The sequence below is a fragment of the Acomys russatus genome, unplaced genomic scaffold (assembly GCF_903995435.1).
Source record: "Acomys russatus unplaced genomic scaffold, mAcoRus1.1, whole genome shotgun sequence".
Taxonomy (NCBI): domain Eukaryota; kingdom Metazoa; phylum Chordata; class Mammalia; order Rodentia; family Muridae; genus Acomys; species Acomys russatus.
In genome coordinates this window covers 76,073-89,481 of record NW_026131636.1, presented here as the reverse complement: position 1 = coordinate 89,481, position 13,409 = coordinate 76,073, and the positions used below count along the sequence as shown (strand labels likewise).

The window sequence follows — 13,409 nt, the reverse complement described above, 5'->3', positions numbered from 1 at the left end:
TTATTTTTTATTACCTTAAACAATTTAACAGCATTTTTTGGCTTATAGGTTTTTTGTTCTTTTCCTCATCCTCCCAGAATAGTTCCTCCTTTCACACTAACACACTGTCAAGATCCCTCTCTCTCTCTCTCTCTCTCTCTCTCTCTCTCTCTTTCTCTCTCTGAAAAAAGAAAAGAATAGAATCCAAAATGGATTTAAACATGGGATTGGATTTGTGCTAGGAACTTCTGAAGTTCAGGCATGAAGTAAGACTAATAGATCCAATGTTATATTTTAAAAACCTTTACTTTTCCCTCTCCTTGAATCTTAGTACTAAAAATATGTTCTCATCTTGGGTGATACTTTTTACATCTTTCCATTTCACAAAATAGGATATTTTCTTCCTTAAACTTGTTTATATGATCAGTGATTTATATGGGCGGTAGTCTCCTTGTGTCTAAAAGGTGCTGTTGAGTGTGAATCATCCAACACCTCTGGCCTTTATAATCCTCTACCCCATTTTCTACATAGGTCCCTGAGCCTCAACAGGAGGGATATGATAAGGATAACTCACATAGGATCAAGTGCCCCTAAGTCTTTCAGTATCTGCATTTTGTCAAGGTGTTGACCTCCATGATAAGCATCTCTATTGAAGGTTGAGTAATGCACAGGTCTATTGTAAAGGTATATGCATTTTGGAGGCATATGATTGCCATTTTTAATGTGAATAATAGTAGTTTTTAATAGCAAGCCAATGACTTGATTATTCTCAGATTATTGGCTTCATAAACAGGTCAGATGTGAGTTTCAACTCACAAAGCTACCTTAATGTCATTCAAAAAGTAGTGGGTTCTGACCATGTATTTGCAGAACTATTCACACCAGTGAGTATATCTTACAGGAAGGTCAGCATTGAACATCATAGAGTTCTAATCCATGTGACCCTCAATTAATTTTGTCTTTCTATTGCACAAGTAGTAGCTGCCAATATTATGAGTGCAAATCAGTAGGGGTGAAAAATCCACCTGAGTACCAGTTCAATATGTTTGCTGTCATATGTATGAAGTGTCTTCAGCTTTAGAATCAATTAGTCACCTTTAGAAAGAAAATAATTGTGTAAGGAATTACCTGTGACATTTCAGTGAATGATAAGTCCTTTAGACAATAACTCAAAATGCTCTAGCTCATTTTTTGTACTCTTTTCTGTATTTATTGGCATTTGACTTTGAGTTATTTTATTGTCTTTCTTAGTCATTTAAATAGATTTTATATGCAAATGTGTTAGGCTTCTATAGTAGTAGTTTTCCATAAGCTATTGAAAAGAACTTTAGTGTGAACTCGAGAAATGGTTAAAAGTTACAGCTTTTTGAATTTTAGTTTTATGACCTGAGTTCAAGCTCCATGATGCACATGGGAGAAATAAACTTCTACTAACTATCCCTTGCTGCTATAAATAAAGGTGATGCATAAATATTACTTTAAAATTAGGCTAATAGTGTGTTCTTGATCTCTATAATTCTTTTCTGTTTTGTGCCCCACTCTTGATATTATTTTTTCTTTATGACACTATCTTTATTGCTTTCTTGTGTGAAAAACAATAAAAAATATATTAATGCCTAAATAGCTACCTGACCATAGATACTCTAAATAAAACATCCAAGTCTTGAAAGCTAACTTACCACACTAAAGAAAACATGTAATGTTTGTTCTTTGAAGTTCCCCATTTACTGTTCACACTGATTGTTTGCCTAGATGTGTTCAGGGCAGAGTTTAGGAGACAATCAAGTTAGAACTAAAGCCAGGGTCCTTCAACTTTTCTTCAGGTTAGAAATTCAAGGAACATTACCATTTTTTAATTTAAGAATCCACTATAAGGTTGATATAAAACTAAACAAAAATATTTGTACAAGTGTCCTTTATGAAAATTTCAGCAAAAATTATCAGTCATATATATCCAAAATATATTAAAACACATAAAAAGGATAATAATAATAATAATAATAATAATAATAATAATAATAATAATAATACAGTGTAAGTGTAAAGGGACTACCACATAACTACCTCATGATAATCTCATGAGAATGTCAGAGGTCTTTGACAAAATATATCATCACTACATTAGAGTTCTATAAACTAAATGGGTTTACCATAAGCATTGGTGCAGCAACATTGTGGTGTATGGAAAGAAAATCAAAATACGTTCATTAAACTCAGGAAAAATAGAAGGATGTCTATTTCCTCATTACCTCTGAAATATACTTGTAGGAATCAAATCTAGAGCAAAAACATTATGATGACTTTTGTAGAATAATCATAGGATAGAGAAAATCAAAGAATCCTTAATTTCTGATGATGATTTTATATATAAAATTTGACAGGATATTTCTTGCAGCTGTACTCTTGTTTTTGCTGGTCTGTGCTTCTTTTGAACAACAGTGTCATCCCTAGTTGTAACACACCCACACACACACACACACACATATATATATATATATATATATACATATATATGTCTGTGTGTGTACTTTGTATAATTTGTGAAAATATAAAGTAATGATTTCATGAGATTTTATCTACATAACCTTATATTTATTAATTAAGTAATTTATTTATCTGTTTCTTTGCTTCCTTGCTTTACACACTGAAATTAGCTCCCTTTCCTCCTGGTTCCATTTTCCTTCTCTCTTCCCCCATCTCCCTTCCCTACTTCTCACAAAAGTGGAGACAAGAGCAACAAACCACGCCAGCACATCAAGTCACATGAGTACTGAGCACAACCTCGTCCTTTGTAGCCTGCACCTGGGAAATGATTGAAAAGTAGGCAAAAATTCCATGTCAGAAATAATTCTCAATCACCTTATTGGAGGATCCCTATGAAATATGAGATGTCCTATAGCTCCATCTCTTTAGTGGTCCTAGATCTAGTCTTTGGTTGATGCCTCAGTCTCTGCAATCCATACTTGTCCCAGGTTAGTTGGTTCTGGTGGTCTTCTTGTGATGCCCCTGTCCCTTCCACATCCTTCTAGCCTTCCTGCTGACTCTTCCACATGACTCGTTGTGCTTTATCCAGTGCTTCACTGTGAGTTTCAGCATCTGTTTTGATCTGCTTCTTCAGGTTGGAACCACTCAGAGGACAGCAGTGCTAGGCTCCAATCTGCAAGTATAGCAGAGTATCCACAATAGTATCAAGGTTGTTTCTCTGCTATGGGATGGGTTGCAGGTTGTGACAGGCATAGGTTGGAAATTTCCTCACCTCCTGCTCTATCTTTATCTCTGAGTAAATTTTAAGTCAAAACATTTGTGGATGGGTTGGTGTTCCCCTACCTCCATTAGGACTCCTGTCTAGTTAGAGTTCAACCTCTTGCAGCTCCATGACTTCTCCTACTACAAGTCTCATCTTGAATCGCCCCCATACACTCCAAGAAGCCTACCCTGTCTTAGGCCTCCAGTTTGTCACAGTGATGCCTCCAAATATGGTTTTTCTTTTCCTTTCATACATTCTGTCCTACTTCCACTACTCTCACCATCTCTGATCTCCACCCTCATGTTTTTCTAGCATCCCTCTCCTACTCTGTTCCTCCTTTGCAATGTCTTCTGTGGTCACTTCTATTTCTCATTTAGTTTGATATTTAAGCACCAATATCTTTTGGCTCTCCTTGTCCATGTCTTCTTTGGGCCATTGAATTGTGTATGGTTATTTTGTTCTATTGGGTTATATTTCACATATAAGTGAGTACATACAATGCTTATCTCTCTGCTTCTGGGATATTTCATTATAGATGATCTTTTATACTTCCATGCCTTCAACTACAAATTTTATGGTGTCCTTGTTTTTAATAGCTGAGTAGTATCCCATAATCTCATTGAACCACAGGTTCTTTATCCATTCTTTAGTTGAGTGGCATACGTTTTTTTTCCTGTCTCTGTCTCTTAGGACTAAATCTCATGTTAACACAGTTAAACAAATCTCCTTGATGTACGGGGGAGCACACTTGGAGTATATGTGCAGAATTGTTACAGTTGGGTTGTGAGGTAGAGCTATTCGCAATTTTCTGAGATAGCACCATATTGATTTTCAAAGATGTCATAGAAGATGCATTCCTACCTGCAATGCAAGAATGTTCTACTTTCTTCACATCCTTGCCAGCATGTGCTACCAGTTGAGGTTTTATTTTCATCAATCTGCTGGGTGTAGGATAGAATCTTAGAATCATTTTGATTTACATTTCCCTGATTATTAAATATGTTGAGAAATGTGTTTGTCTTCTTTTGGTGGTGTTGTAGTGAAGTTATTTATATCCTGTACTTAATTATCTGTTGTAAAGTAATATATGATTCTGATGGGTCTACCTTATTATGATATTTGTTGGTTTTCCCTTCCAGCCTTTAATATTTTTTCTTTGTTCTCTACATTACGTGTTTTGACTATTATGTGTCAAGAGGATATTCTTTTCTGGTCGAATATATTTGTTGCTTTGTAAGCCTTTTGTATGTTTAAAGGTATCTATCTTTTAAGTTGGTGAAAATTTCTTTTTCAGTTTTTTTGAAAATATTTTCTAGTCATGGAGTTTTTCTTCTTCTCTTTTGCATATTCCAATTATACTTATTCTTAGGTTTGTCTTTTCATTGTGTCCTTGATTTGTTGGGTGTTTCATAAAAGGAACTTTTTTCAATTTAATTTTTTCTTTGACAGATGTATCTATTTCTTTGATTTTGTCTTCTCTGCCCGATATTTTCTCATTCATCTCTCATATTTTGTTGGTGAAGCTTACCTCTTCATTTTCTGTTCTTTTCCTTAAGTTTTCCAACTCCAGGTTTTCATCAGTTGTGTTTACTTCATTTATTATATTTTTCTTTTCAGGTCTTGAATCATTTTATTAATGTCCTTCACCTGTTTGATTATATTTTCCTATATTTCTTGGAGGGATTTATTTATATCTTTTTGAAAGGACTCTATCTTATTCATAAGCATAGATTTAAGGCCATATCTTGAGTTTCAGCTTTGTTTGTATGTCCAAGGCATGTTGTATTATGGTAGTTGGGTTGTGTTGGTGCCCTATTGCCCTGAGTTTTGCTGCCCTTTAGCCATCTGGTTGCTCCTTGCATTGACTGGTTGTTCCTGGAGATCTCTGGGCTTCTAGAGCATGCAGGAGGAGCCATTGGTCCTATGCTGAGATCTGAATCTCCTCAAATAGCCTATAAATGTTCACATTAGGCTGTGTCCCAGTTTTACCTATAGTCAAGTGATTGGCATATGGTTGTTTGACATGTGTGGTCTTCAGATCTGGCAGGTCTCTTCAAGGTGGCTATTAGCACCATGAAAAATAGACTGGTCTGTTTTTAAGGATTCCAGGAATATTCAGGAGGTCAGAGAATTAAAGTGTTTCTTCTAGCATTTTGGATCCCACTGTTTCTGTAGGGAGCATGAGTCATTGCTTCCTCTGCACTCACTGTGCTCCTAGTTTTCATACTCCATGATTGCTGGGGTACTTCTCTTTAGAACGAGACCCTGTCTACTTCTCTTGTCCAGCAGATATTATCATTGAGACAACTAGAACTGCAGGACAAAGGCTCTAACCATGTCCCTGGTTTCCAGAATCTGTTTTTGTGCAGGTCACTAGCTGTAGCCTTGTGTCTCTGGAACCCAGGTTTGGGTAGGCTGGAAGCGACTGGGTAACTAAAACCTGGGACAGTGTGCCTCTTGATTCTGGATATCACCCATATGGGGCATGTTTGATGTATCTATTGCTCCTAGGATGCCTATTATCCAGGAAATACAGGCATTGCTGTTTTTGAGTCCACAACTTGGTTACTCACTTGGTCCACACTCTCTCCATCCCTGCTACTCACACACCATAGAAGCCTTGTAGCAACATCTTGGAATGCTACCTATGAAGTATTTGTCAAAAATATTTCTCCTTCTTTTATATTTATCATTTATTCCCTTCCAGTTGGAAAACTCTTCCCCATTTCTCACATTATATTACCTCTACTTATCCTATCCTTCCCCATATAACTATACCAAACAAATGAGTGTTATAGAAATGGAAATTAGTTTCCAAATACATTTCATCGGCAGTATGGAATTTCAAGTGAATAGTGTTCATATGTTAAACAATATACAATCATATAAAAGAAGAACACAAACAGAGGTCTTTTTATGTACTTGTAATACAGATATCTACACACACACACACACACACACACACAAAATACCAAAAACACACACAAAAAAGAGATAGAAGCAAATTCTAAGTAAAACACGTTTTGAACTTAAGAATGAGATTAGGGACCATAGGATGTTATGAGACTGATGGTGGAGGGAAAAAAAGCAAAGGAGAAGGTAATAAATTTTCACTTTGATAAAAAATATATTTTAAGTTATGTGTTTGACTGTTCAAATATCAGGTCTGGAATTTCTTATATATATATGACTGTGAATTCAAAATTGATTTTAGGCACATCAAAATGTTTAACTTGTAAGAATTCTTTGGTTTCAAAAGAACTTATTCGTCTCAGTGAATAATCCTTAAGGTTTGTTAAACAATTGAAACCTTGTATTTTTATGTACTGAGCATGGTTTTTACATTATACACTTAATTTTTTTTTTGCATTCTTATTAATATCCTCCTTGATTTTAAAATCATTGATTAATCTTGCATTAGGATGACACACTGAAATAAGTGTTTTAGTTGCTCATTTCTGTCATTAATTTCCTCACGTATTTACAATAATGATTGGTGACCATGTTGTTAATTGAGTGTCACAGTGAAGAGTAGGTGTCTATTCACATGTGATAGTTACAACAATTCTGTTTGACATTATCTGTTACATGTAATACTTAATAAAGATATCATATATATTATAAAATATATGATAGTTCATGAAATGTCTTCTAACTTTCATTATCATCAGGACATTTGTTTCTTTGGAGAACAATTAGTTCAGTTCTTGGCTGTACCATGTGTTGTAATATTTTGCTATGGTCCACAGGATAATGCCATTTTATGTAATATATATACATATATTATTAATATGCATCTGAAATATCATATAGTGATTTGCTTTCATTTCTTTCAGTTTTGTCTTCTTACCATACCAAGAAGCATTTGACAAAGGAGTGTACCCAATATTCTTTCCTGAAAGAAATAGCAAGAATATTTGGTTGTAATGGCCTTTCTGAGCTAGATAGAAAGAAGTTCTGGGAATATTCATCTGACAGTGAAGTTCATAAAACATGTAATTATGGAAATGATCTGTCTGAAAAATACTTGTGTTTCATTTCTGAAACAAAAGATCAAGAAGTTTCAGCTTCTTGTGAGAGGACTCAGACTGTTCCACTCATAATTTCACAAATGGAGGCTCCTCAGAAAAAAGGTTCACAACAAATTTTGAAATACAATTCAATTCTGCACAGAAATAAGAAAATATTAAGTAGTGGCCCTAAAGCTCAACACAGAATGCATATGGAATTTTATAAATGTAAACTGTGTGGAAAATCATTTGCCAAGTCCTCAAAACTTCAAGTTCATCAAAGAATCCACAGGGGAGACAGAACTTATAAGTGCACTAAGAGCAAGAAATCATTTACACAGTCCACAAAACATCAAGCTCACCACAGCATTAATACTGGGCAAAAATGTAACAAATATAATGAAAGTGGGGAATCATTTACCTCATCCTCTGCTCTCCAGGATCATCAAAGCATTCATTCTCAAGAATATTCTTACAAATGTAGTGAGTGTGGGAAAACCTTTATGAACTCCTCAAGTCTTCAAGTTCACTACAGAATCCACACCAAAGATAAACATTACAAATGTAACGAGTGTGGGAAATACTTTTCCCGGAACTCAAATCTCCAAGTTCATCAAAGAATCCATACTGGAGAAAAACCTTTCAAGTGTAATGAGTGTGGGAAATCTTTTACCCAGTACTCAAATCTCAAAGTCCATCAAAGAATACATACTGGATACAAACCATATAAATGTAATATCTGTGAAAAATCCTTTAGAGTGTCCTCAACACTAAAAGTTCATCAAAGAATCCACACTGGAGAAAAACCTTACAAATGTAGTGAGTGTGGGAAATCCCTTACACAGTACTCAAATCTCCAAGTTCATCAAGGAATCCATACTGGAGAAAAACCTTTCAAGTGTAATGAATGTGGGAAATCTTTTACCCAGTACTCAAGTCTGCAATGTCATCAAAGAATTCATACTGGAGAAAAACCATATAAATGTAATAACTGTGGAAAATCCTTTAGACTGTCCTCAACACTAAAAGGTCATCAAAGAATCCACACTGGGGAAAAACCTTACACATGTAGCAATTGTGGGAAATCCTTTACCCATTACTCAACATTCCAAGTTCATCAAGGTATTCATACTGGAGAAAAACCTTTCAAGTGTAATGAATGTGGAAAATCTTTTACCTGGTACTCAAATCTCAAAGGTCATCAAAGAATTCATACTGGAGACAAACCATATAAATGTAATAACTGTGAGAAATCCTTTAGACTGTCCTCAATACTGAAAGGTCATCAAAGAATCCACACTGGAGAAAAACCTTACAAATGCAGTGAGTGTAGGAAATCCTTTACCCAGTACTCAAATCTCCATGTTCATTGAGGAATCCATACTGGAGAAAAACCTTTCAAGTGTAATGATTGTGGAAAATAATTTACTCAGTACTCAAGTCTCCAATATCATCAAAGAATCCATACTGGAGATAAACCATATAAATGTAATAAGTGTGAGAAATTATTTACATTATCTTTCACATTTAAAGTTCATCAAAAAATCCATACTTGAGAAAAACTTTACAAATGTAATGAGTGTGTGAATTCATTTACACAGTACCCAACTCTCCAATGTCATCAAAGAATCCATACTTGATTCAAACCATATAAATATGATCATTGTTGGAAATCATTTACACAGAAATCAAAGATTCAAGCTCACCAGATTTCATACTGAAGAAAACCTTGCAAATGTAATGAATGTGGAAAAATCTTTACCATGTCATCACTACAGATTCAGTACACCACTACCAGGTTCACTACAGAACCCACACTCTATATAAACTTTAAAAATATAGAGACTGTTGGAGGTGTTTTACTTGGTCCTCAAATCTCCATGTTCATCAAGGAATCCATACTGGAAATCAGCCTTATAAGTGTAAGTAATAGAGCAAACACTTTTGGAAGTCCTCAACTCTTCAACCTCACCACAGAGTAAATACTTGAGACATACATTATTAATATAAAGAATGGAATTCCTTTACCTGGAAATCATATCTTCAAAGACTACAGAGCATACAAAATGGAGACAAACCTTATAAATGTGAAGAATGTGGCAAATACTTTTACTTAAACTCAAACTTTAGAGCACAAAGAAGTTTCATACAAGAGTCTAACTGGAAAGGTAATTACTGTCCCAGGGTTCATTGGAGAATCATGTTTTTTAAATGAGAAAAATAGTTGTAAGTATTTAAACAATATTGAAATCTTATTCATTATCAGATAACCCTTATCAGGAATTTTAATACTTGGAAGGAGTTGGAAATACTTTGCCCAGAAATACAGCATATATTTATTGTTTTATTCCAAAAATAAATAGGAAAAATGCTTTGTGCAGTTTTAATATGCTGTCATTGAATAGTAATACAATAGAATTCATGTCAGAACTGATTAAAGAAATGATTTTCTAAAATATAAGGATTTAAGGCAGGATAATATTACTAATATCTATCCTAATGTTATCTCTTGCATAATGTTCGGTCTAGTTTAGTATGGTAGAATATTGACATTTGTTAGATATATTCTATATGAAGATAATTGTGCTGTAGTATTTGGGCTTTTTATAGAGTATACATAATAGATACTTTAAAATCTGAAATTAATCACTATTTTATCACAATTACTAATAAATATATTACCACTGTCTTCTATTAGTTGTATATTGCTGTGATTAATATTCATTATATGTTCGGATGTTCTTGTTCATATTATTCATTCTACAAAGAATAATTTAAAAATGTCACAAAAGACATATTTGAACCTTTAAAAAAATTGTAAGACAACTATTTGGAAGAGAATATATGAGGATCAGAGGAAATAGTGAGAGTACTAAAATGGGAGTGTATGTGTTTTGTAGAAAAATCATGCCATTTGGACCCATTGTGGGTAGGTAGAATTCAGGCTTTACAGAAACAATTCTTTATATGGTCCATATGTTGATGTTCATAGTGTATGTGAAATATTGTCAATCTTTGCATTCTTTCTCATAGACATTTGTTCCAAAATATTGTTTTCCTAAAGAACCTGTAGCTACGAAGATGATTTAAATGTGCCTCACCCATACTCATACATAATTAGCCCATCTTTTACCAAATGCTAAGTCTGATCATATGTAATTGGGACGTGGTGGATGTGTTCTCTAGGGCTTTTTTTCCTGACCAAATTCAAACCAAAAATTACCTCAATAATGTTATCTAAATGTATATACATAGCGTTATTGAGATATTGCAGTATATATAATTTAAATTTGTAAAGCATATTATGAATGCATTATTAATGGGTGCTTAATATTATAAGTTAGCAGGTTGTATTTACTTTAAATTATACATTTTGTGATTCAATAAAATAAATCTTGCAAGCTTCATATTTAATTTCAAATATATTAAGGTATTATTTATGATTCAACAGATGACTTAATATTTTTATATGGGTACAGATACTATATATCTTGTAATAATATTCAAATTCAGATGACATAAATTCATATGAGATGTTTGCTCAACACAAGTGAGGCAAAAATTGCTGCTAAACATAGTCATAGAGGATGAAATGTTGATTTTCAAGCTATAACCATTGCCTTGGAAAGTAACCTTCATCTAGCACTACATCCCATGATATGGTAGCTGATGGTGCAACCTAAAAGCTATAAGTAAGTTGTTTAATATTTTTATCGATTATTTCCTGACCCCGAGAAATTTAGCATTAGATTGAGAAACTGAAGTTCTCGGAGGTATCCTCAACAGGATGGATTTTCCTCTAGGTACCAATTTTCAACGAAGTTTTAAGCCAATGCTTACAATAGACCTTTGTTGAAGAAGCAGGTGTTTGTCTGTACTGTGGAAGCTGTCCTGCTTCATATATCTGTCTTCTACATTATGGAGGATCAACAGCATCAGTGTCAGCAAGAAGGACTTATTGAATGGTGGGTCACTGTTAAGCCTGAGTTGGAGGTGTTGTCAGAAGTTGTTTCAGCAATTTTCAGGTTAGGATATTACAGTTGATTAGAGATTGGACTGAGTTGCTGCTCAGTTTATATTCTGTGGACCTGGCCTCTATTCCAGCTATGAAGACAATTCTATACATGTTTTTATATCTATAGTCCCAGAGCATTGATGTGATGCCAATTCCACAAGAGCTGTATCCCAGTCCCTTGGAAATTAGCATCCTATACAAATTTCAACCAGAAGACCACTCCACCCTCTGAATGTTTTAGAACTTCCTCTGGGTAAAATTGGAAAAGATGGTGAATTGTAACTAGGGAGTCTTATGCTAGGCAGTTAACTTTTGTTTTTGGCAAAACCATGTTTAAGAAAAACTAACCCTTCCAGGTGAAACACTATCCTGACACAAAATTGTCTTACTGATGCACACAGTGTTTTTCTACAGTTTTATTTTCAGGGCTTGAATTGAGACAAGTCTTATAGTAGTACAATGTCTGGATTCCTTTTTTCTTTGAATTCTATGTGCATTTTGGCACTAGTTACTATGATATAGCTGTGTAAGGCTTTATGGATTGCTAAAATTTTGACCTAGTGGACACTAAAAACACCATCTTCAAGTACCAGTTACGCTCATGGTAAGTATGGCTGTAAAGAAGTAGGGGACCAGAAGTATGCATATGAAAATTAGGAAAATGATGGAAACTGCCCAGGGTCACATTCTTGTCCTCCTTTGTAACAGAAGATCTTCTTGTCATGAAGACCCCCTCAGTGGTGCAATATGCTTTCTTTGCTACCTGAATGCAGCATTAATAATTCTATCTGTATTGTCATTGAGATATGTTGTAGTGCTGGTCCAACGAGATATTTGTTCTAATGCTTTCATATGTGAATATAGTACAACCCTTGAGTACTTTGTACTCAATCCGAAATAATTCCACTTTATCAAGTTCAGAGAACTTTCTATGGTCATAATTGCAAAGGATAGTAATTTTCCATATTGAATCTTGTGGAATTCAGCTAACTGGGGATTATAATCAGCTGAGGGCCAAGTAAGGAAGGAATATTTAAAAATTTCTTTTGATTTAACATTTCAACTGTGGCTATTCTAGGTTGAAGAATTAGCTATTCTTCAACAATGTTAATGCTCAGAAGTACGACTTTTTGTTTCTCTTTTGTCATTAATTTTCTTTTTTTATCTTCTTGGGAGTTGTAAATGGATGATAACCTTTGAGTCAACATATATGATATGTTTATATAAACGAGGCACATTATGGTAATGAGTAGAAGAAATAGAAAATATTGAAAATGTACATAATTTCCTTATTGAAATTTAATTGAAGCACTACAATATGTAAAAACAGAAGTTTGTAAAAATTACTGAGTAAGGTAACTTCATATTCTTACATACTCATATTTTCTTATAAATTAAACAAAAATAGAAATGACCACCATCCATACCACTAACAACCAATGCAGGGCCAGCATAATGATGGTCCATCTCAGGGCTTCCAAAACAAAGAAACTCAACAGGCTGCAGCAGCTAACAGAGTTGCTCTCATCTTCTTGATTCACTTTCTGTCCCTGCAGACTCAGAGCAGTGCACTACCTGAAGAGAGTCTGTACTGACAAGACATTTAAAGAATTCCTCTCTTTATATGATGATCAGTAATTAAAGTTGATCATTGCTAATTATGTTAGTCTGAGGGATTTCAGCACATTCAGGAAGAGGTCAGTGTTAAGATATGATTTTACACTACTTATATTATAAACAATGTTCATAATGTGTGTGTACTAGTATGATAAAGTTCGTGGAGCTACATAAAAATATTTCACAAAATGTTACAGTCAGCAATGTTTATTTAACTTTATGTCTTTTATAATGGAATGGAGGAAGAAATTTGACATCCACATCCCATGTTTCTGTGCCTGCTATGTGCATATATTTCTACATGTGCTTTTTAAAACCAATGAGACTACGTTGGTTAATGAATGAAGATAAGAGAGCTCAGAATAAAATGAAAAGGAATAGAAATATGGGCACAGGGAAATAATAGCATTTAAGCATTCCATACCACAAGAAGAAATAATCATTGAAGTACAAAATGGAGGATACAGGAGATGGGTTAACAATTGAGATGTAATATTAATAAATTAATAAAAATATGTTAAAAACAATATAGGAAGGTATA

General features: G+C 34.1%; 1 pseudogene; it reads left to right on the top strand.

Annotated features, from left to right (window-relative positions):
- Positions 1 to 7,442: 7,442 nt before the first annotated feature.
- Positions 7,443 to 9,166, top strand: LOC127186340 (zinc finger protein 160-like; annotated as a pseudogene).
- The last annotated feature ends 4,243 nt before the right edge of the window (positions 9,167 to 13,409 follow it).